The sequence below is a fragment of the Notamacropus eugenii genome, chromosome 5 (genome assembly GCF_028372415.1).
Source record: "Notamacropus eugenii isolate mMacEug1 chromosome 5, mMacEug1.pri_v2, whole genome shotgun sequence".
NCBI lineage: Eukaryota > Metazoa > Chordata > Mammalia > Diprotodontia > Macropodidae > Notamacropus > Notamacropus eugenii.
Genome location: NC_092876.1, coordinates 138,905,473 through 138,927,492, shown reverse-complemented (window position 1 = coordinate 138,927,492; position 22,020 = coordinate 138,905,473). Strand labels below are relative to the sequence as shown.

General features: G+C 38.6%; 1 long non-coding RNA gene across 2 annotated transcripts in view; it reads left to right on the top strand.

Moving 5' to 3' along the window:
- Positions 1–20,277, top strand: part of LOC140505249 (uncharacterized) — a 54,057-nt gene extending 33,780 nt beyond the window's left edge. For both annotated transcript variants that reach the window (XR_011967424.1, XR_011967425.1), the window contains 3 exons: positions 7,514–7,632; positions 8,425–8,819; positions 17,186–20,277. This is a non-coding gene — a long non-coding RNA (uncharacterized lncRNA). The remainder of the gene's footprint in view (positions 1–7,513; positions 7,633–8,424; positions 8,820–17,185) is intronic.
- Positions 20,278–22,020: the final 1,743 nt, after the last annotated feature.

The window sequence follows — 22,020 nt, the reverse complement described above, 5'->3', positions numbered from 1 at the left end:
CAATAGCTTCTTCATCATTTTGTCTAGAACTATACTGGATAAATGAACAATTATGTACAAACAAGACATATATATGTATACACGTGTATACACACATGTATATGATAAATTGGAAGCAGTCTCAGAGGGAAGGCTCTAAGATTAAGGAGGACTGAGAAAGTCTTCTTTTTTGAGGGGTAGGGTAAGTTTCCTTGAAGAAGGTGGGACTTCAGTGGGACTTGAAGGGAGCCAGAGAAATCAGGAGGCAGAACTGAGAAGGGACACTTGGAGTGTAGTCTTAGCACTGACTTTTGTAGCAGTCTTGCCCTGGATAAGTCACTTCCCCTCTGGGCCTCAGTTTTTTCATATGTAAAATGAGGAGGTGAAATTAGGAGGAGGACAGATTTAGAGCTGGAAGGGACTTAAAGATCTTCTAATATAAACTCATAACAGATGAGCAAACTGAGGCCTAGAAAAATGAAATGACATCCAAGTATACATGGGTGATAAGAAAGTTCTGATCAAAATCAAGAAATCTTATTAAGATGAGTGAATCAACTTATGGAGCCACTCCATGCTTAGCTTTTCTTTTAACTTTTTTTTAGCCTTTTCTCTACTGCCATACATACACAGCCACTGTGTATATTCTTTATCCACCATTTTCAAGCTCTTGGCCTTCTTTCTGCCCTCCGCATCCTGGACTTATGAATGCCATTAGTTAAATAAATTTTGCACTACAGGCAAAGGCACCTGGACAAAGTTCAAGAGAAAGAAAAAAAGGCCACTTTCTTCTCTTTTTGGCTCAGTATACAGATATCAATCAGCACCCAAGCATTCAGCAAAGGTAACAGGTAAAGAAGATCTTATATATTGAAAAGGTATACTGTTGGATCCTGTCAGTGAATTAACTGAGGTGTCCCTGGACTAAAAGAATGAGACTCCTTAACTAACCTGTTGTGATTTCAGTCAACAGCTCTCTCTCATTCTGTGTAAACACGGACAGTCATTTTTTCATGGCATGGTAGAACAGATTTAGTTTTGAGCATTAAAAAAACAAACAAAATGAGTGAAGTTCTATTTCTGTAGTTCTAAAAATGTAAATGGTCTTTGGGCAAAACAAACTTGAGAAAGTAGCCTGCCATGCCCCCAAAAAGGGCAGTTGGACAGGATGACTAACATGACTGACAAGCATGGATTAGTCCTGTGAACAGAGGCTTCATAGGAAAAAAAAAAGAGGTGGCAAGCAGGTTCACTGAATTTATTACTTGCCAATCACCAGGGGCAGCAGGAACCCTGGTTAGCTTGTCTCATCTTTTCCTCTTAAAATCAGAGAGCCAGTAGATTCCAAAGCTAGTGGATTTTGTCAGGGCAGATATTGAAATAAGGGAAAATTTCCCTGCTGGCATATTTAATTTTAAATTGTACTTGCTTTCAACAGTTTCTTTTTTGGGCCCTTTCATTTTATCTACTCTCTTAGAAATAGCTTCATTTAGTCAGAATGTCCTCCTCTCTCCTCTCCACTCACACTGCAGGCTCTTCCAGGGAATGAGACACATGGCTGTGCTTCATTAGAGCCTTTGTTTGTGTACTAGAATCGTTGATGATATCAGTTACGGCCCTGGGAGGACAATTTGTTCATACATTAAGTGTCATTAGGAATAAACAGCAAACAGCTTCTCTCAGGAGCAAACCCTGACTCTCCTTGTACTAAAACTCATATTGTGAAATACTGCTCCAACCAGGTAAGGTTCATGTTATGATACGGAAGCTGTTTTCTGCATTGGCCAGGGGTATTCTCCAATGCTTTGCAATGAATCCCCTGGACTAGAGTAGAAAGAGCCATGCTCTTTGTAGATACCCACAAACGGGGCCACTCTCACTATCTACAGAACCTCAGTGTTTGCTCCCTTGTGTTCTTGTTTGTTCTCCCCTCTCTACTAAATGGAATAGGCCAACAACATAGCTATAGCACAATAAGGCTAAAGGAAGGCCAAATCTTGCCTTTATGTAGCCAAACAAAAATGGAAATTCTTTTTTTTTTCATAAAAATCCTTTGTACATTGACTAACTATAGATATGTTTTGACAATCAAAATCAACCACTCTATGATTCATAGTCAAGGAATGAGTTTAATTTTAATTCCTATCACAGGCAGAATCTCAAATTAATTTTCTGTTGGTTTTAGTTATCTCATATTTTTATTATTGTTGACATAAAATAGACTTTCACATATCTGGCTCTCAATTACTGCATCAAAACTCCCATGTGGTAGAGTTATTTTTGCCTTTGGCTTCTGAGTTACAGGCTAGTATATACAGCACTACTAAATAAACTTTCCAGTTAATGTCATTGCTTTCCAGTCATAAAGATCAAGCGCTGAGCAGTCCATTGATCACTAAATGGCTGATCTATCTTAACAGCTAAATGCTGTTTACTTTTTGGTTGATTGATTTGTTAACCTGTGGCCATGAAGAAAATAATTTGTCCCCAAATGGCTCATTCAGTGCCACTTATGTAAGTCGCCCAGATTTCACCTCTTTCTAATTTTGTATTACTCAATTTTTATTAGTGATGGAACTGCTAAACTACTGGTAATCTGATCTGCCCTCTTGATAAGGTCCATCAAGGGATTGATAGCACTGTAGGTGCAATGTTTTACAGGAGAGTGAGGTAGGAAAAAGCAACAACCCCAGTCCTTCTTTTTTGCCCTCTTGTCACATCTCTGAACCCTGTTCAGTTCAAGTAAAGAATTATTAAGCTACAGTGAGCAGTTTGAAGAGAAAAGTGTCAAAGTGGGTCCTTAGGGACCAATTTCACCTGGGAAAAGATGCCCAAGGGTATGCAAAACTTTCTCTGTAGCTACTCTGCTCTCCAGGGGATGAGTTGGTGAGTGGTAAAAAAAAAAAATGATGTATAGTCTCTGTCTTTCCACCACTGCAAAAACTGATGGAGGGTGTGACATGACCTCATAGGGTTGGGTTTGCAAGGCCAGCATGTATAGGGCTAAGGCTGTAGATTTGCTACTAGATATTATGTAGCTACAATTTGGGCAAGTTATTACTAGGTTAGTTAGCGTTCCTCATTGATGGCTTTGTGTAACAAATGACTTTGCTTCCCAGTCAAGATTTCGATAAACATTTATTAAGGATCTGTTATGTACAATGCTTTATACTAGGTACTCTTTGGGGGAGGGGGAGAATATAAAGGATTTATATAAGACATGATCTTTGATATTTGCTGTCATGGAGCCTCTTAAAAGCCCATGGAATAGTATGACATATACACAAATAATTGCAACACCAAATAATGTGTGACAAGTACATAGACAGGTGCAGAATGTTTATATGAAATAAAGGAGAAAAACAATTACTGAATGTAAGGATCAAGGGAGGGTGTCTGAAGGAAAGTAGTATTTGAATTGATCTGAAAATAGATTTAACAGGTATAAAGGAAAGACAGTATTTTAGCCATAGAAAATGGAAGAGACAGGAAAGCCCTTGGACATGTTGTAGCAGCAAGCACCTTGACATATTCAGGATGGCTGGCCTACTTCACAGGTTCTTTGGTATGCTTTTCTTAAAGGAAAGCAACTTTTGAGGGGTCAACAGTCTTCTTTAATCACATAGACGCACAGAAAAAAATACAAGCAGAGAAATAAAGATCAACAGACTGGACTTCTAACTTCCTGACCATAAGCAATACATACACCACAAATCAACAGACAGATCCTACTGTCTGATCATTACATATATACATAGTTACCAGAGAGAGAAGCACCAACATCTGGGTTTTCAAAGTGGGAATGGGAGTGGAATGGGGGCAGGGGGCTCCTTAATAGCTGCCCAGAATCTCATCTGGCACAAGAACTTTCTTCCAAAGAGTAAGCACCCAAAGCAAAACCTCACCTCAGAGTATATATACACTTTTTAGAGCTAGAGGGCAACCACTGCGACCCAGTGCCTCATTAGAAATTAACAAAAAGTGTGGGCCTTCCTACAAAACAAACCTCCCCTAATCAAGCAACTCTCATTAACTTTACACATATACAGGGGATGGTAGGTATTCTGGTTTGGCTAGAGTGTAGAATTTGGGGAAGAAAAGTATAGAGCTGAAAAGCTAGGAAGAAGTTAGACTGTAGAAGGCCCTAAATACCACATCAAGCAATTTAAATTTTACTTTGATTGAAACTAGGTACTTTTGAGGGGTTTTGAGGGAAGGACATATGCTTTTATTAAGTTATAACTATGTAATTTAGCCAGATTTTAGGAAACTCAATAAAGTGTCTCATGCTATTTCATGAAAAAATGAAGAGATGTAGGCTGGAAATAGTATAGTTAGGTAGATTTGCAACTAGCTGAATGGTTGGACCCCAAAAGTAGTCATGAATAGTTCAATGTCAGCTTTGAAAGGAACATAACAGTGACTAGCATTTATATAGCGCTTTACGGGTTGCCAAGCACTTTTCAAATATTTCGCTTTATTCTCTATAACAGCTCTAGGAAGCAGGTACCATTATTGTCCCTATTTTACAGAAACTAAGGTAGACAGAGGTTAAATGACTTACCCAGGGTCACACAGTTGATAAGTCTCTAAGTTTTCCTGACTCCAGGTCCAGACCTCCATGCATTGTACCACTCAGCTGCCTCTGGTGGAATAATCACTGAGATATTCTAGGGATCCTTGCTTGGCCCTGGTCATTTAACATTTTCATTATTGATTTATCTAAAGAAACACATAACGTGCTTCGGATATTTGTAAAGGAAACAAAAAAAAACTTCAGGATAGCTAACATATTGGATGACAATCACTACTTAAAATTCACCATTCTGAACTGAATCTACTAAAATGAAACTAAGAAGGATAAATACACAATTTTATACAGGTTCAAAAAATTAACTTCTAAATTACAAGGTCAGAAAAGCCTGACCAGAAAATAGTTCTTCTGAAAAAGATCTGGGATTTTAGTGAACTACTTGTTCAGTGTGGATAAGGAGTGTGGTAGAGAAGTCAAAATAGGTAAAGTATTCAATAGATCAACCAATAAGCATATATTAAACACCTGCTGTGTATCAGACACTGGGAATAAAAAGACAAAACTAAACTATTCCCAAGGAGCCTCCTTCCAATCAGAAAAGATACATATATATTGTGGAAGCATATTTATAAAGCTTCTATTTTAGTTTCTCTAAAAGCCAAATATTCTGTAGAAAATAATATTTTTCTCTTAAGTCCTTTGTAGAATTCTGGGAAAAGCCCTTGGAAAGGTAGGTGATAAGTTGAAGACAAAATACCTTCTTATTAGGTCCATGAATTTAATTTCTGTCCGCTATGTGTTTGTGTGTGTAGAACATATACATAAAATAGCTATGAGATGATTTTAGGTGTCAGGGCACTAGTAGTTTGGGGAAGAGATTGGTAAAAGACTCCTGTTTTGCAAAGGTAGTAGATAAGTTTTGAGTCTTGAAGGGAGGGATTCTAGGAAAAAGAGGTGAGGATGGAATGCATTCCAGGCATGGAGTTGGGAAATGGAATAGTGAAAAAGGAGCGGTAAGAAGTCCAGGGTGACTATCTCCTAAAGTGCATGAAGAAAAGAGATGTCAGTCAGGGCTAGAATGTGAAGGGTTTTAAATGTGTAACTGTAGAGCTTATTTTATTCCTATCAGTAATAAGGAACCACTAGATTTTATTTAGTAGACAAACAGCATGGTCAGAACTGCTGTTTAGGAAATCACTTTAGCATCTGGGTGGAGAACAGATCTAAGTGTGAATAGACTTGAGGAAGGAAGTAGAATTAGGAGGCTATTGCCATAGAACAAACAAATGGTAATGTAGGCCTTCTAGTCCCTAGGCTAAGGAATAAAGACTAGGGCTAAGGGGGTGGCTATTCAGATAAAGAGAAGGGAACAGATCTAATTGACAGAGAAGTAAAAACAGTAAGATTTATCAACTGATTGATGAGTAAGACTGAGGAATCACGGATGACCACAAGGTTGTAGGTGGCTTCCTATTGCTTCCAAGAACAAATACAGTGCTCTGTTTGGCATTCAAAGCCCTTCATGACCTAGTCTGCTGCTACCTTTCTAGTCTTCTAACACCTTACTCTCCAACATGTACTCTTTGATCCAGTGACACTGGCCTCCTGGTTGTTCTACAAACTAGACACTCTACCCTCAGCTCCAGGAATTTTCACTGGCTGCCCTGGACTGCTCTTCCTCCTTGGCTCAGACTACCAATGTCCTTGGCTTTCTCTGAGTCCCAACTAATATCTCATCTTTTACAGCCTCTCTTAATTTCAGTGCTTTCCTTCTGTAAATTGTTTCCCATGTATCCTCTATATAGCTTGCTTTGTATATACTTGTTTGCATGTTGTCTAGCCCCGTAGATTGTAAATTTCTTCAAGACAGGGACTATCTTTTGCCTCTTTTTCTATCCCAAGCACTTAACATAGTGCCTGTCCCATAGTAAGAGCTTAATGAATGGATGGAAGAATGGTGGAGCTTTCAGAGAGACTGGAAAGTTCACAAAAGGAGTGGGTTGAAGAGTTATGAAAATGTCTTGGATTATGGAGGTGGCAGCCCAATTATACTCTGTCCTGATCAGACTCCTTCTGGAACATTGAGTTCTGTCCTTGGTAGACGATGATTACAACAGCTAGCATTTATATAGTGCTTCAAAGTTTACAAAGCACTTTGCAAATATTCTCATTTGATCCTCGAAACAACTCTGAGAGGTGTTCTTTTTATCTCCATTTTACAACTGAGGCAACTATGGCAGAAAGAAGTTTAGTTACTTGCCTATGGCCAAACAGCTGATCTGTGTCTGAAAGAGAATTTGAACTCAGATCTTCATAAGTCTTTGCTGCAATATTAGGAAGGACATTGATTCGCTGGAGAGCAGGCAGAGGGAGGCAACCAGTATGGTGTAGCTTTGTTATTGTGTTTGTCCTTCATTCTACAAGAGGACCATGACATCAGGGAAATGATGATATGACCAGCAGTTGATTTTGATTTGAATAATTCAAATGACCTCAAACTGTTTTCTAATTTTGTTTGGACTTTCACCCTCTGAATCTAAGATAATAAAAATAGTGAAAAAACTTAAAATATTGTTATCTACACTAATATTTTTGGTTAAATGTGTTTTCCTTTCCAAAGGAGACATAAAAACATGACATAGGGAGATTGAATGAAGTGAGTGGGGATGTCGAGTGTGGAGAAAAGAAACCTTGGAAAGTGGGGATGAACATGATAGCCGTTTTCATGTATCTGAGGGACTGGCTGTCCTTTATCAAATTAATGCTGCTTCTGTCTCTCCGAACTACATAGAACATAAGCTTCACCAGAATGTTTTCTTAGAGCCAGAAGGTGATGAAGTAGATCCATGGTTCTTTTTTCCAGCTCTGATGCTTTAATGTTTCAGGGCAATTTGGAATGAAAAGCTCTCACAGGTGATGTTTTGCTTCTCCTTTAATCTTCTCACTTAACTAATTGATGTGTAGCATACTCTCTCTAACCTGTCCATCTCTTTCCATTAGATGGAGTAGAGCTGATCCTGGTTGAAAGCTGAAAAAGAGATTAAAACCACCACACCCACCCACACCAGCAGAGTCTTAAATAAAGTCCCACTACTGAGTCTCAGCCTCAGAGTACCTAGGTGAGGATGTATCTTTTCTGTGGTGGTTGCAAGGATGGTTGGGGCAAGGTCATAGAGATCTGTCATAGGCAAGAAGAGAGCCCTGTCAGATGTTAGACATCAGCGCTCTAGCTATACACCTATCCATATGGAGGGGCAGGGGGGAAGGGTGTCTAGGACATATGCAGGCCCCCTCCTCCAATGTTCCCTAGCCCCGGGCTTCCACCTTCCAAAAGGCCCATAGCCATCTCCTGGGTGCACCACACTGGCATGACTGTACCCAGCTGAGGCAGAATGCCAATTGTTCCCCTTGGCCTGGTGTTGTGTTATTCAGGATGCTCTGGCAGCACACATCAGTTTTGGGGTGTTTTAGGGGCTCTGCTACACTCCCTTTTTGTTCTCCATCCCTCAAATGAATTTGACCCAGGTATCAGAATTTCCCAGTTATGGCTCTTTGTATCAACAGTTCCTTAAAGGCAGTGAGTGGGATAGGTTTAGTGAAGACTTCTCAGATTGTAGTTCTTCTCCCAGGGGTGAGGTAAGACTGAGAGGCTCAAGGTTACTATATTTTTAGAACAGAATAATTCCATATAAGGATATAAAACTATGTAGTACATTAGGGTCTCAGTGATTGGATAAAGTTTACCTAATTCTTCAATGTCTTCATTTCAAAAGGGATTGGTTAGATTTCATGTCTAGAATGTAAGATCATATTCTCAGCTAATGAGAATAATGGTCAGTGGGGGGGAGGGACTTGCGTTAGAGTCTGTATAAATCACTGCCTTTTCTTTGTCTTGGGCTTTCCTACTCCAGGTGAACTGCTGTAGGATTGTCCAGATTCTCGAGAATCGACTAAATCTCTTTTCTGTCATCACTTTGAGAGGCCTCTGAGTAATTGATTTATGTAGGGACCTGAGCCATCCCACACAGTTTGGGGGCTCGTCCGGGATCTGTGACCTTTCTGAGAGACGGCTGACAGCTCAGTTCAAAGACTGGGCGCCCATGGGGAGATTTCCCCATCGTCCTTGAAAAGGGCTGCTGGGCCTCCCTCTCTGCAAGGTAACGACCCAAAGCAGAGGAACTCAGTGAAGACAGAAAAGAATAGAGATAGGGACTCCAAAGACTCCGGAGCTGTGAAGTGTGTGAAAATGCCAACCAGTTGGTGTTGAAGGTTGCAGTCAGGCAACTTGTACACGTACAACCCAGTGGTAAGCGTGGGGGGGGGGGGGGGCTGGGGGTCAATTCGTTGAGCCTTAGATAGACTCGGGGAGAAGGTGACGACTCCCAACCAAGTTGGTGAACTGCAGGACCCCAGGGTGAAGGGCCCCCCAAAAAACATTTGCTGGGTGACTGTGGGTGGGTGGGTGACCCCCACTGAGAGCTAGCGAGGGAGCTAGCAAAATTTGTTGAGTCATAGACTTGGAGGTGTTGGTGACAACCCTCGACCAAAAGAATGGGGAAGGGGCAGTCCAAACCCTACCGAGCTTCAGAATGGAGTCAGGAAATACCAGTAAGTAGTCCTTTGGGAAATCAATTACAAAATTGGCACGAATTACCAAATTATAGAGGAAAGGACAAGAAGAAGATGATTAAGTATTGTTGTTTCATATGGGGTGAAAAGATATCAGAGGAGGAGGCACAATCTGCCCCAAATATGGTTCCTCTGAGGATTGGGTTTGCCAAAAATTTAAACCTATATGTACTATTCTATTCTGTTAAATGTTTTGTCTGTATATGTTGTGTTGGTATTTCTGTGTGAATGAAAGTCTGTGTGTCTCTGTTTTTATCTGATAAGGTTGTAAATTTAGCCAGCCAGCCAGCAGGAGCAGAAAGGCTGAGCTGAACTGTCCTTGAAATTCCTGTTACTCCCCTTCTTCAACCCCTCCATATTAGTTTCAGAGGGGCGGAGGGACAAGGAGGGAGAGAAAGGGGGAGAAAAATTATTTTACTGTTCAGTTTGTATAGTTGGTAACAGCAAGTAAAAGAATGTAGGAGAAGTAGAAAGAAATAAGTTATGTGCAGTTTCAAAGTGGCTTGAGGGAAAGGCAGGAGAATTTAAGCAGGTAGAGATGATGAGCGGGGATACTGTGTAATCAGAAGGCTTGGAAGAAGTACAAAAGGGAGGGAGGGAATTTATCTTTTTCCCTCAGATCAAAGAGGCATGCTAGCAAGCATTTAACTATTTCCTGCCTCACCCAAAAGAAGAAATTTTAGTGTAATGGGAAATAACAGAAAGTTAATTGAATTCATTCTGGTTGTATTTGGAATTGTGAATAGGTGGAATGTGTCATTCTTAATTTAATGTTTAAGATAGGTTAGAATTTATTAAAGTTTGGTGTAAGTAAGCAGAAGATTAGAAAGTAAAAGAAAATCTCAAGTAAGCAACTTAGAGCTGAGAGTTTTGAATTTAGGTTTAATTAGATCAATATATTTGATGCCAGACAATGTATTTAAAGCAAAAAGATAATAAGTTTAGGTTTTTCTTTTTCTTTGCAGAGTGGGAGGGCCAGAAAGGGGTGGCCTTGGGAATCCTGGCACAAATAAGAGGAGGGCAGAGACACCCAGTAGCATTTCTGCCAAAAATGTTAGATCCATTAACAAAAGGATAGGTATTTGTTAGATGCAACATTAATCTAATGTAACTGTTACACGATTTTAAATTTTGCAATTTATTACATATAGACTGGGGTTTTAAAAAGATGTGATAGAAATTTGATAATTTGAAACTTATATTTGTCATCAAAAAAAAAAGGAGTTGAATAGGTTAATGGCTTAAGTTTTAAGTAAACTTAAATAAGTTTAAATTTTTAGGTAATTCATCTAAATATTGTATTAGAAATTGCATTGTTAAACTAATTAGTGAATTGGTTAAAAAGAGCTGTCATGAATTTTTTTTGTAAGAGTTTTCTTGTTGTAGCATTCTTATTAAGAAAATGAGAATGGTTTAAAAATGTACATATATATATATATGTAGGTGTGATTTTCAAGCCTGTTCCATCTGAGGATGTATTATGTTAAAAGTTTATTTCTGCTGTTGAAAAGGAAATTTTAGCTAAAATTGTTTTTGCCATGAATCAAGCATTTACTCTAAAGTTATGTTTGTAAAAGAAAGTTTATGGGCAAATGTGAAAAGGCTGTGGGTTTAGGTCTTTTCTTGTGATTTCTGTCAATTAGTTTCAAGGGGATTGTGATAAATTGTAAACTGTTTGTAAGAGAGGAAATATTTGTTGTATTAAGAAATACTTTGTAAAATATTTCATATGGTTTTTTTGGAAGGCCTACCTATCCAATTTGTATTTGTAAGTTACAAAAGTGGGAAGAATTTAGTTTCTCTAATAGGATATGAAAATACCATTGATGCCATCTGAAATTTATTGTTCGGGTTCATAGCTAAAACAATTTGTTATCACTTATAAAAATTATGTTTGCCATTTGTAATTCTAATGCTAAAACCTAAAGCTGGTACACTGTGTGAATATGTGGGGGAAAGAAGTAGTCCTCAGGCTAGTAACAAGTACAGCCCCAGCAGCTGAGGAGATTGTATATAGAACTTGCTTTGGTGAGAATTTGAAAATGTATAAGAAATGATCTTCAGTGATTGGCTTTTTAGGGCAAATTTAAGATCTAAGATGTAAATAAAATCCTTCAGAACATTCTTTCTAATCTAATGGGAATAAATAGATGTTGTATCATTGTTCCATAGAATAAGATTAGGATTTAAAGTTAACTGTAATTGTATTTTATTTACAGAAGGATTCAGGGAAAGGAATCCCTTACAAAAAAAAAAGGGGGGGTGGCCCCAGGTGGTCTGGGAGCTCCAGGAATGGTCTTGATGGGAGTGGCCAGTAAACTGGAGATTTGGACTGATAGAATTAAGAGTGGGAAGTAGAATAGACTTGGGCATAGTGATAGAGTGGACCTTAGGAGAGCCAGTTCACGTGGAAAAAAAAAAAAAAAAGGAGTTTTCAAGGTGAGGTTTTCCAGGGCCTTTAGATAACTGAGACTAAAGCTCTTTTGGGGTAATGGACAAAGGTCCCAACTTGGAATGAGATCTTTACAGGTTACAAAATGAAGTAAAAGCAATTAGTATTAAAACAATTGACTGAATTAATTACTGAGACTAAATCAGAGACATCTTCAGTTTGGGAAAAAAGAATTTCAGTCTAATTTTCTTAGAGGTAGGTAGTCTCTGGTAATATTTGGCATTGAAAGTTAAATGATTATTTTGATTTGAATTCATTACATGAACATAAAAATTCAAGTTAGTGTTTGAACTTATCACATGTGTAGCTCATTCTTTTAGATTAAGCAGGTTTAGAAAGGGATGAAGTAGCTTGGGAAACAGATATAAATCTATTAGAGCAATGACTTATGATTGTTATTCAATCAGGAACTAGAACATGTATAGAAAGGCATGTAAGCTACTTAAGACTTGCTTCAAAAGATGTTCCTTGGCCAATGTGAAATTAGTCATGTTTGAAACTGATTATTGGAGCTTGCTATTTTAAGATTTTTGTGGGACTATTAACTGACTGTTTTTCTGAGTCTAATCCAGGTGTGGATAGCAAGAGAGGCGGTCTGAACCACTGATCCATGATGCCAGTAAGCCTGTGAGATGCTGGTATGAACTGCAAAAGGTGATCTCATGGGAAGGTCGGGAGAGCGACTGTTCAGCCTGGGCTGAGGTAGGATTCTCCTGACTCAATTTCCCCACTGACACCTGGCAGACTTGAAGTCTGGCTGAACACCAGTTGACAATCTACTCCTGCCTGGAATTGACATGAAGTGAGGGAGATGTTGTTTCCCTGCAATGTCCCTCCTCTTAGTGGCAAATTCCTAAAATCAGAAGTTTTGTAAGTAATAATACCAGATCTGTTGAATAATAGATTGTTGGTAGGGGAACATCTGAGGTTAAGTCTAAAATTGAGCTAAGAGGTTTAGGACTTTAGACCAACAACAATAAGTTAGGGTCCTCTAATTCTTAGTAATAGTGTGGAGATGATTACGTTAAGGGCTTGTGAGACTAGCATGCATAGTTATTATTTTGTCCTAGTTGGTTAATGCTAAATGAAAAATGGTTTGTGGACTATATTGTAAATGCTTTAAAAGAAGCATCACATGATCAGAAGTTGGGATTGTTTTATGATGTGATATGCACTGTGTTAAAAATGATTATTTATTGTATTTATATAAGTACTGGAGCCTGGTATTGACTCTTTAGTGAAATCTCATCTTCCTAATGAGGGAATGAATAATGACTTACTGTGAAATGTAGAAGCTGCATTTTAATGTGAATTTTCTTTTCTTTTAAAAAAAATGACAATTTGTCAAAGTTTCAATTTTGATTTTTGTAAGAGTGATAGGAATGGTAATCTAAGATGGTATTAAGTTCAGTTCTGTAGGAGAGTGGACATCTGGATTTCTACAAGAAGATGAAGAGAAGAAGATGCTGAGATGCTGTGCTGCAGACTGTTTGAAGGAGCATCCAGATCAGAAAACTGAATAAGATGATACTTCTCCCCAGACTGCTGTATGAGATGGAACCTCTAAATGGACAATTCATTAATTTACCTTTCCCTTTGAATCTTTGTGTGAAGGGAAGGATTCATAAGGGAATGAATGTGAAGGGGTCATGACTATGACTATTTGTAGAGTTGCATATATATATGAATAGTACTAAGAATAACACAATATAAAGGATGGGTATGGAAGTGGGAGAATGGGACACATAGGATGATGTTTGATACTTTCTGGAGTGTAATCAATAGAACTGGGAAGAATTATCAACATTGTATATGGAAGAGGAAGCAACAACTATGGAGGTGTAAGTCAGAGATCATGAAAGGAGGATCATTAGGCCTGGAAGATGTGAAATACTTTCTGGCTGTGGATTATAGGGTAAGACTGTTTCTAGAGGAAAATCCTGCTTTGAGAGGACATTATTGGATATGTGGACAGACAGCTTATACTCACCTTCCGTTAAACTGGAGGGATGTTTGTTATATTGGATTGGTGAGACCTAAATTCTTTTTCTTGCCTGAATCAGGGAAACAGCATCTGGGGGTTCCTCTATATGATGATCTAACCAAAAGGAAGAGGAACATTGACACCTCCCTCACTCAGACTGGAAATGCAAATGGGTGGGGCGATACTTGGCCTCCTGAGAGGATAATCAGAGAGTATGGGCCTGCAACTTGGGCTCAAGATGGGAGCTGGGGTTATAGAACCCCTATATATATATCTATTAAACAGACTAATCAGACTCCAAGCAGTAGTTGAAATTATAACCAATCAAACAGCAAAGGCTTTGGACTTATTGGCCGATCAAGCCACACAAACTAGGGAAGCAGTACTGCAACATAGGCTGATCTTAGATTATTTACTTGTAGAAGAAGGGGGAGTTTGTGGAAAGCTCAATTTGTCCACATGTTGCTTAAAAATTGATGATAATGGAAGGATAGTGAAAGAGATCACCAAAAATATCAGGAAGGTTGCTCATGTTCCTGAACAAACTTGGAACTCCCTTTTCAATACGTCTTGGTGGTCCTGGTTTAAGCTGGTGGAAGAAATTACTGTGGTTTGGCATCATAGCAATTAGTGGTATCATATTACTTCCTATTTGTTTACCTTGTTTGATTTCACTCATTACTAAAATAGTTAGAAATTCTCTACTAAAACTTGCTAGAGTAGAAGAGAGGACAGAAGGAGCCATTCGGTTGATGATACTAAAGAAGGAAGGATGGGCACCTGTGGAGGCAAAAGACAGGAATGATCCTGTTTGGGATGAGGAGATTAATAGACAGTGTGAGATCATGTTACAGAGCTGTGGTTAAAATATCCGTGAGAAGTCTTCAGGTTAATAAATAAGAGGAGGGATTGAGTGGGATAGGTTTAGTGAAGACTTCTCAGATTGTAGTTCTTCTCCCAGGGGTGAGGTAAGACTGAGAGGCTCAAGGTTACTATATTTTTAGAACAGAATAATTCCATATAAGGATATAAAACTATGTAGTACATTAGGGTCTCAATGATTGGATAAAGTTTACCTAATTCTTCAATGTCTTCATTTCAAAAGGGATTGGTTAGATTTCGTGTCTAGAATGTAAGATCATATTCTCAGCTAATGAGAATAATGGTCAGTGCGGGGGAGGGACTTGCGTTAGAGTCTGTATAAATCACTGCCTTTTCTTTGTCTTGGGCTTTCCTACTCCAGGTGAACTGCTGTAGGATTGTCCAGATTCTCGAGAATCGACTAAATCTCTTTTCTGTCATCACTTTGAGAGGCCTCTGAGTAATTGATTTATGTAGGGACCTGAGCCATCCCACACAGCAGCTAGGTGGTACAGTGGATAGAGTGGCAGACCTAGAGTCAGAAAAACCCAAGTTTAAATTTGGCCTCATACACTCAACCATGTAACTCTGGGCAAGACATCTAGCCTTTGTTTCCTCATTTGCATAATGGGAATCATAATAACACATACCTTCCAGGCAGTTATGAAGATCAAATGAGATTACAAATATAAAGTGCCTAGTACAATGCCTGGCACACAGTAAGCACTATATAAATATTATTTACTATTCTAGTGATTCTTTTTGGATTAAGAGGGAATAATTTTCTTTTACCTACTACTTGTCCTACTCAGCATTGACACCTGATACACAGGTTTCAGTAGAATGTGAATGGATACCTGAGCTTAAAGCTGAAGTCACAGAGTAAGGACAGGTGAGAAAGAAGCTAGGGTCCCATGAACTAATGGTCATGGTGGAATGGAGGCTGTGAGGAGGTGAGAAAAAGGCATCAGGAACCAAGTGAATAGCTCAGAGTGTCTGGGGAAAGAAAGGGAAGGAAGTAATGAAGATCAGAGACAGGACAGAACCAGGTACTCAGGAAAGGCTGAAGGTTCAAGGAGAGGTCAAAGGTGAGAGCAAACAACCATTTTAGAAGCTGATGAAAAAGAAAGGAATAGCAGGGATCAGGAGACTGGCAGGTGCCCTCTGGTCTTCCTTCTTCTCCCTCCTGCCCCCTTTCCTGCCTTTTTTTGTGTGTTGCCACCCCCCATTTGATTATATAAGCTCCGTGAGGGCAGGGACTGTCTTTTTATTAATCATATCCCCAGTGTTTAACATACTACCTGGCACAAACTAGGCACTTAATAAATGCTTATTTGACTGGATTGGCAACTTTTGGCTCAGATAAGGATTCTGTGTTATACTTCTTGTTCAGAAAAAGATCAAACTGCAGACCATCACGGGAAGGGAGGGAGGAGGGAGGGGGAGAAAAATTTAAAACTTATGGAAGTGGTTGTTGAAAACTGAAAACAAATAAATTAATTATTAACAAAAAAAAGAAAAAGATCGATTACTCAGTCGTGATGACCTTGGGTCCTGAAGATGAAGGTCAGTGAGAATAACCAGATGAAATGAACAGTGAAAAGCAAAGAGAAGGCCAACCGCTTAAAGGCCCCTCTCCCTAAGGTCTCAGCCTGATGCCCAGTACCTCATCTTTGGAGACTGGGACTTGATATTAGCAGCAATGATGGGATCATAGAGTTAGAATTAGAAGGATTCTTAGAGACCATCTAAGTCAACTTCCTTATTGAGCAATTGAGGAAAATGGTGACTAGAGAGGTAGAGTGGCTTGCCCAAGGTCCCATAGGTGGCACTGACTGGAACAGAGACCTTCTAATCTCCATACCAGTCCTTTCCTCTGTTCAGGGAGAACCTTAAGCATATCCAGTAACACTTCTTCACTAATCTCTCTAAAAGGGTTTCTTAACCTTGGGTCCATGGACCCCCAGGGAGATGGGGGATCTATTTCAGGGTATCTATGAACCTGGATGAGGAATTTTTTATTTATCTTATTTATCATTTTATTCAAATATTAATTTTTTAAAAATATTCTGAAAGAGACAATTGGTTTCAGCAGATTCACAAAGGAGTCCAAGATACAAGGTTAAGAAATCTTTCTCTCTGGGCTTCCTGCAACTTTACCAGGTGGTCCTTGACCCTGTTTGCTCACACATACGGCTTAAGAAGCTAAGCTTTTTCCTTGACCTGCCCCAATTGTCCCCAAAACTTAAAAAAAAAACAAACAAACCCAAAACCAAGGCCACAATTAGATAGACCATAATAAGATTTTTGAACAGAGGTGGAATAGAAGTAGATTTGCTCATAGGATTTATAACAGCCCAATTCTAGACCCATAGGTCAGAGGATTGGAATGAATCTACACAATTTTTGAACTGCTGTTTGATATTCTTCTCATTCAACCCATCACTCACAGATAATAATAGTAATAGCAATAATAATTATGGTAATTACAATGCCTGTAAGTCTGCTTAGGCATTAGTATCCCAATAGCTTCAGGACTATTCTGCAAAATAAAACATTTCATTAAATTATCCTGTACTTGGTTAGTATTTCTTTCCTCTGTATTAGAGTAGCTGTGTATATTTTAAATGACTTGAAAACCTTCATTTGAAACACCCACACCCATTTCTATTTTAATTTGACACTTCCGAGCAATGGGAACTTATTTAAAGTGTGCTAATAACTAAACCTGTCTATTTCCCTCCAGAAAGAAAATGCTTCCCAAAGGTGAGATATTCCCCAGGAGATGCTCACTTCCTTCCAATCTGAAGCAGGCCTGATCTGTTAGTGATTTAAGGTTATGTCTCAGCCAGTTTGGGCCAAGCCCAGGACTCTGTCATGTTTCATGATGGGAGGTCAGACTGAATTGAAAACTATGTACCTCACACAGCCCTTCCATTTCTGGCAGCATAACCCAGCCCTCATTTATTGTGGAGTTGGAGAAAGCCTACACAGGATTAAATGTCATACTTCTGGGCAAATCTGAAGGGACTCAGAGAAGAAAATGTAGAAGAAACTAAATGAGCCACAGGGGAAATCAAGCCACGGTGGACACAGGCTGGCAAGCTGTGGAACAGCTTCCTTTTTGAATGAGAAGCTATTTAGAATTCAACCATGCGCAAATGATTAAACAAAATGGATATAAATTCTTGCTGCCTTAATAAGCAATCGACTAAAGAGAATGATGAGGAAATAATTAAAATGAAAACAGAATATTCTATAAAATCATGAAATGTGATAAAAAAAATAAAGTTCTTGTTCTTCCCCTTGGGCATTTTTCCAGCTGGAAAATATTCCTGTTTTTACACATTATTTGAAATATACAGAACATTGAATTTCCTGACAGAAACTGTACTTACCACCTAATCAGACAAATCCTAAAGGGAAACAATTTCTGAAGAGCGCTGAACACATCAGAAGCACCCTAGAGACCCAACTGTTCATAACTCTGCGTGAATAGGAAAGAAATGCTACAGTCCCATTAAAGTACAATACAGTTGGTTAAAGAATGAACAAAAGGCAACATTTCTTCATTAGTGTCATTGCGGGAGGTTGGTCCTGGGTAAACTGGAGGCCATCAAATGGGATATTGCAGCTATAAAGTGATATGAAAAAATGAAATGCTCCATTCTCTTGTCAATCTCATATACTTATCTCTTTGCTTTTCACATACAAGGAACTGCCTCAGAAAGCTAATGCATAGTCGTGGTTCTGTTCCATGCTTACCAAGTATGCTTGGGGTTCGCATTCATTTGATAAAATTGCCTCTAAGCATAAGGAACTGGTGGGTTGAAAGAAAGAATTTTTTTAAGGAGCTGCCAAACCTCCAAATAATGAAACTAGCATGAGAGAACCTGGTACAAGGGTTGGAAAGGATAGGAATGAAGCTTTGGTTGTGGGCCTCAGAAACCATTTTGAACGGGTTTGATGAGGGAAGGAAGTGAGCTACTTAAAGCATATGGTTTGGCAAACTTGGAATGTGAAGATTCACTTCAATTCAATAAACATTTACAAATCTCCCACTATGTGCTGGACACTAGGGGTACAAATAAGAAAAGGACAATCCCTGTCCTGAAGGAGCTTACAGTCTAATTGGGGAAGACAATATACAAAAAAAAAAGCTAGAAAGAGGAGGGGAGAGGACACTAGAGGGTGCTCAGTGCTCAGTGGAATTGTAAGGAAGCCTCACTGCAGAAGGAGAGTGAAGATCATGGAGAATAGGCATAACCAGAAAGCAAATAGAAACACCTGAACAAGTGATCAAGGGTACCAGTTTAGAGGAAGAATATAAACTAGCAGCTGCACAGTGCAGTCAGTAAGAGAGCTAGAATTGGAGTCAGGAAGACCTGACTTTAAACCCTGCCTTAGCTACTTACTAACTGGGTGACCCTGGGCAAGTCACTTGATCTCTCTCATCCCAATTTCCTCATCTGAAAAAAATGGATTTAATAATAGCACTTCCCTCACAGGACTGTTATAGGGATCAAATGAGATAATATACTGTAGAGAGGACTTTGCAAAGTACAACATAAATCCTAGCTATTAGTACTATTAGTATTATTAGTATTAGTAGTGTGTAATGCAAAATTATAATACAACTAATTCTTGTTAGATAGTAGGGTGAGTCAACAGCCAAAATAATGAATGAATTAACATTTATGTTCTCAGGCAGTGTGCCAAGTGTTATGGAAGATACAAAAATTTAAGGCATGAAAGATGCTCTTACAGATCACTTCACTGAGTTTTAGAAATAAGTTAAACAAGTGAAATTAGAGACCAGTGCAAGACGGCATATTAAATAAGGAAGCACAATGTAATGATTAGAGGAGGGTTATTGCAGTTAAGATGACCTGGATTCAAATCTTACCCTCACAAAGACTTTGTGATTCTTGGCAAGTGGCTTAATTTTTTTGAATCTCAGTTTTCTTATGTGTAAAATGGGTCTAATAATACCTATTATTTCACACTTATAATACCACTTATTTCACAAGGTTGTTGTAAGGATCAAAAGAGATACTGTACGTGGAGTAGTTTGCAATCTTTAAAACTTCTATAAAAGTCATATGTATATATATCTCTATATGTCTATAGAGGAGGCAGCTAGAAGGCTTAGTAGATAGAGTGCTACGTCTGGAGTTAGGAAGACTTGAGCTGAAATCGGGCCTCAGACACTCACTAGATGTGTGACTCTGGGCAAGTCATTTAACCTGTTTGCCTTAATCCACTGGAGAAGGATATGGCAAACGACTCCAGTATCTTTGCCAAGAAAACTCCATAGGGGGTCATGAAGAGTTGGCCATGACTGAATGACTGAATAATGTCTAGAGAGAAATGTATAGATTGTGAGGGGTCATAATATGCACATATACACGTGCGCTGCATCCTAGGCCATTGTCAATTATCTTGACTTTTATCCTGCCACTGGACTTCACTGTCTTCAGCTGCTGACTTTGTGTAACTCTGCCTCACTTAAATCCAATTCACTTGCAAGTCAAGACCTTGTGATGTCATTGGTCCTCTTTGAGAATAAAAGACAAACAACAACCACAACGTATACATGTGTATATGTGTCTCTCTATATATCTGGCTTCTATGTGTCTATACATATACATATATATATAATATAAATATATATACACACACATAAATATATAGCGAGACATATATAACATTTATCTAGGATTTAAAGTATATGTATATGGGTCTAATTAGACATAGAGAGAGGTATACATATGTGTGTGTATATATACATGTCTTGCTATATGTTTATATATGCTTATTATAAATGCCTTTTCCAAATAAATGCTGCAACTTTGAGATAATGAATGTATTTTTCATTTCTATCCTTGTGATGAACTTTTAGAAGCTATCAGATACCAATCATATACATACATATGTATATGTATGTGTGTAGAATATGTATATATTTTTTCTATATGCTTGTATACACACACACCTCTGACACATATTAGCTGTGTGATCATAAGCAGATTGTTTAATCTAAGTCTCTATATAACCGAGTCTTTGGTAGGCAACAATGTCTGCTTCACTGAGGACTAGGGAACAAGTATCCTTCAGGCAAAAGTCTATATGCTTCTTGAATAATTAGCATCTGCATAGTACTTTAAGGTTTGCAAAGGACTTTATACATGTTATCTTCTTTGATTCTAACAACCCTGTGAGTCTGCACTGTTATCTCCATTTTAGAGTTGATGAAACTGAGGCTAAGATAGATTAAATGGCTTGTTGATGGCCACACAGTGTCTGCAACAGAATTGGAACTCAGGTCTTCCTGACTCTAAGTCCAATGCTAAGATGTACTAAGTTTCTGAGAATTATCTTCAGTTCTTGTGATGCATTAATTTTTTTCCTCATGACCTGAATTTTAGCTCCTAATCTTTTCAAGTTTCCTTAACCTTAGCACTAAGTGATAGACAATAGACAGGCTCTTAGAATAACTGCCCATCAAATCGCACTCACATAAGCTCTCTTATCTCCCTCCATCTCTAGCCCAGTCTTTTGTACCCCAGTGAGGCTTAAATTGCCAACTCCATCCCTATCCTGTCTCCCTATCAGGGATTTCTCTAATTACCAGCCTATGCTAGTCCTGCCTTAGGCTACACATAACAGTAAACACTTTATAAATTATTATTGAATGAATTAACATTTATAATTCCAATTTAATATTTCTTAAAAACAATTTCAAGCTGGCAATTTGATTGGGCTGTTTCTAGAAGAAAGCCTCTTGATAAAGAGGATCATAAACAATCAAATGTTGACCCACTTCCTAATCATGTCCCTTCTGACTCTCTTTAGACCAGGAGCACACAAGTTTTTTCAATAGTTAGTTCCCTAATCAGAAGTACCCTATGTGTGTATATGAGAGTGAGGTAGAAGGTTGGGGGGAGGAGTTCTGCATGAAAGGAAGGGGAAAAGGAATAAACATGTCTGTTATGTGTCAGGCACTGTACTAAGCACTTTATAAATATGATCTCATTTGATCCTCACAAGAGCCCTGTGAGGTAGATGCATGAATACTGTATGAAACCTGTTGAGGGCAGGGCTAATATTCTACTGGCATGTACCATGGCTCCTTATGATCCATTTCAGGCCTAAGTTTTTGTGCAATGAAAATTAATTTGTCATCAGGGTTTTTCTTAACACCATGAGGCTAGAAAAACTTTTGCTATATAGCCATAGCTATTGAATGATCATGGAATGATCCTGAAGATTCAAGTACCAAAGTAGATTTGGGGTTGGTACAATCCAGTTGGAACTGAGTACATTGATTGCTTTAAAAAGGCAACAGTCAGATCTTCACTTTCCACTGTGTAGTGTAGACACCATCTATATTCAGATAAGGAGATAAGGCATTTATATAGAACTTCTCTCCTAGTAATTCACTATACCATTACATTACAGTATTTAACAAATCTTCACAACATTCCTGAGAATGCAGTAAGTAGATTTAACTGTCTCTATCTGACAGCAAACAGATGTTTTAGGAAGCAATTACCTGGTACAGATGGGTACCCAGTAACA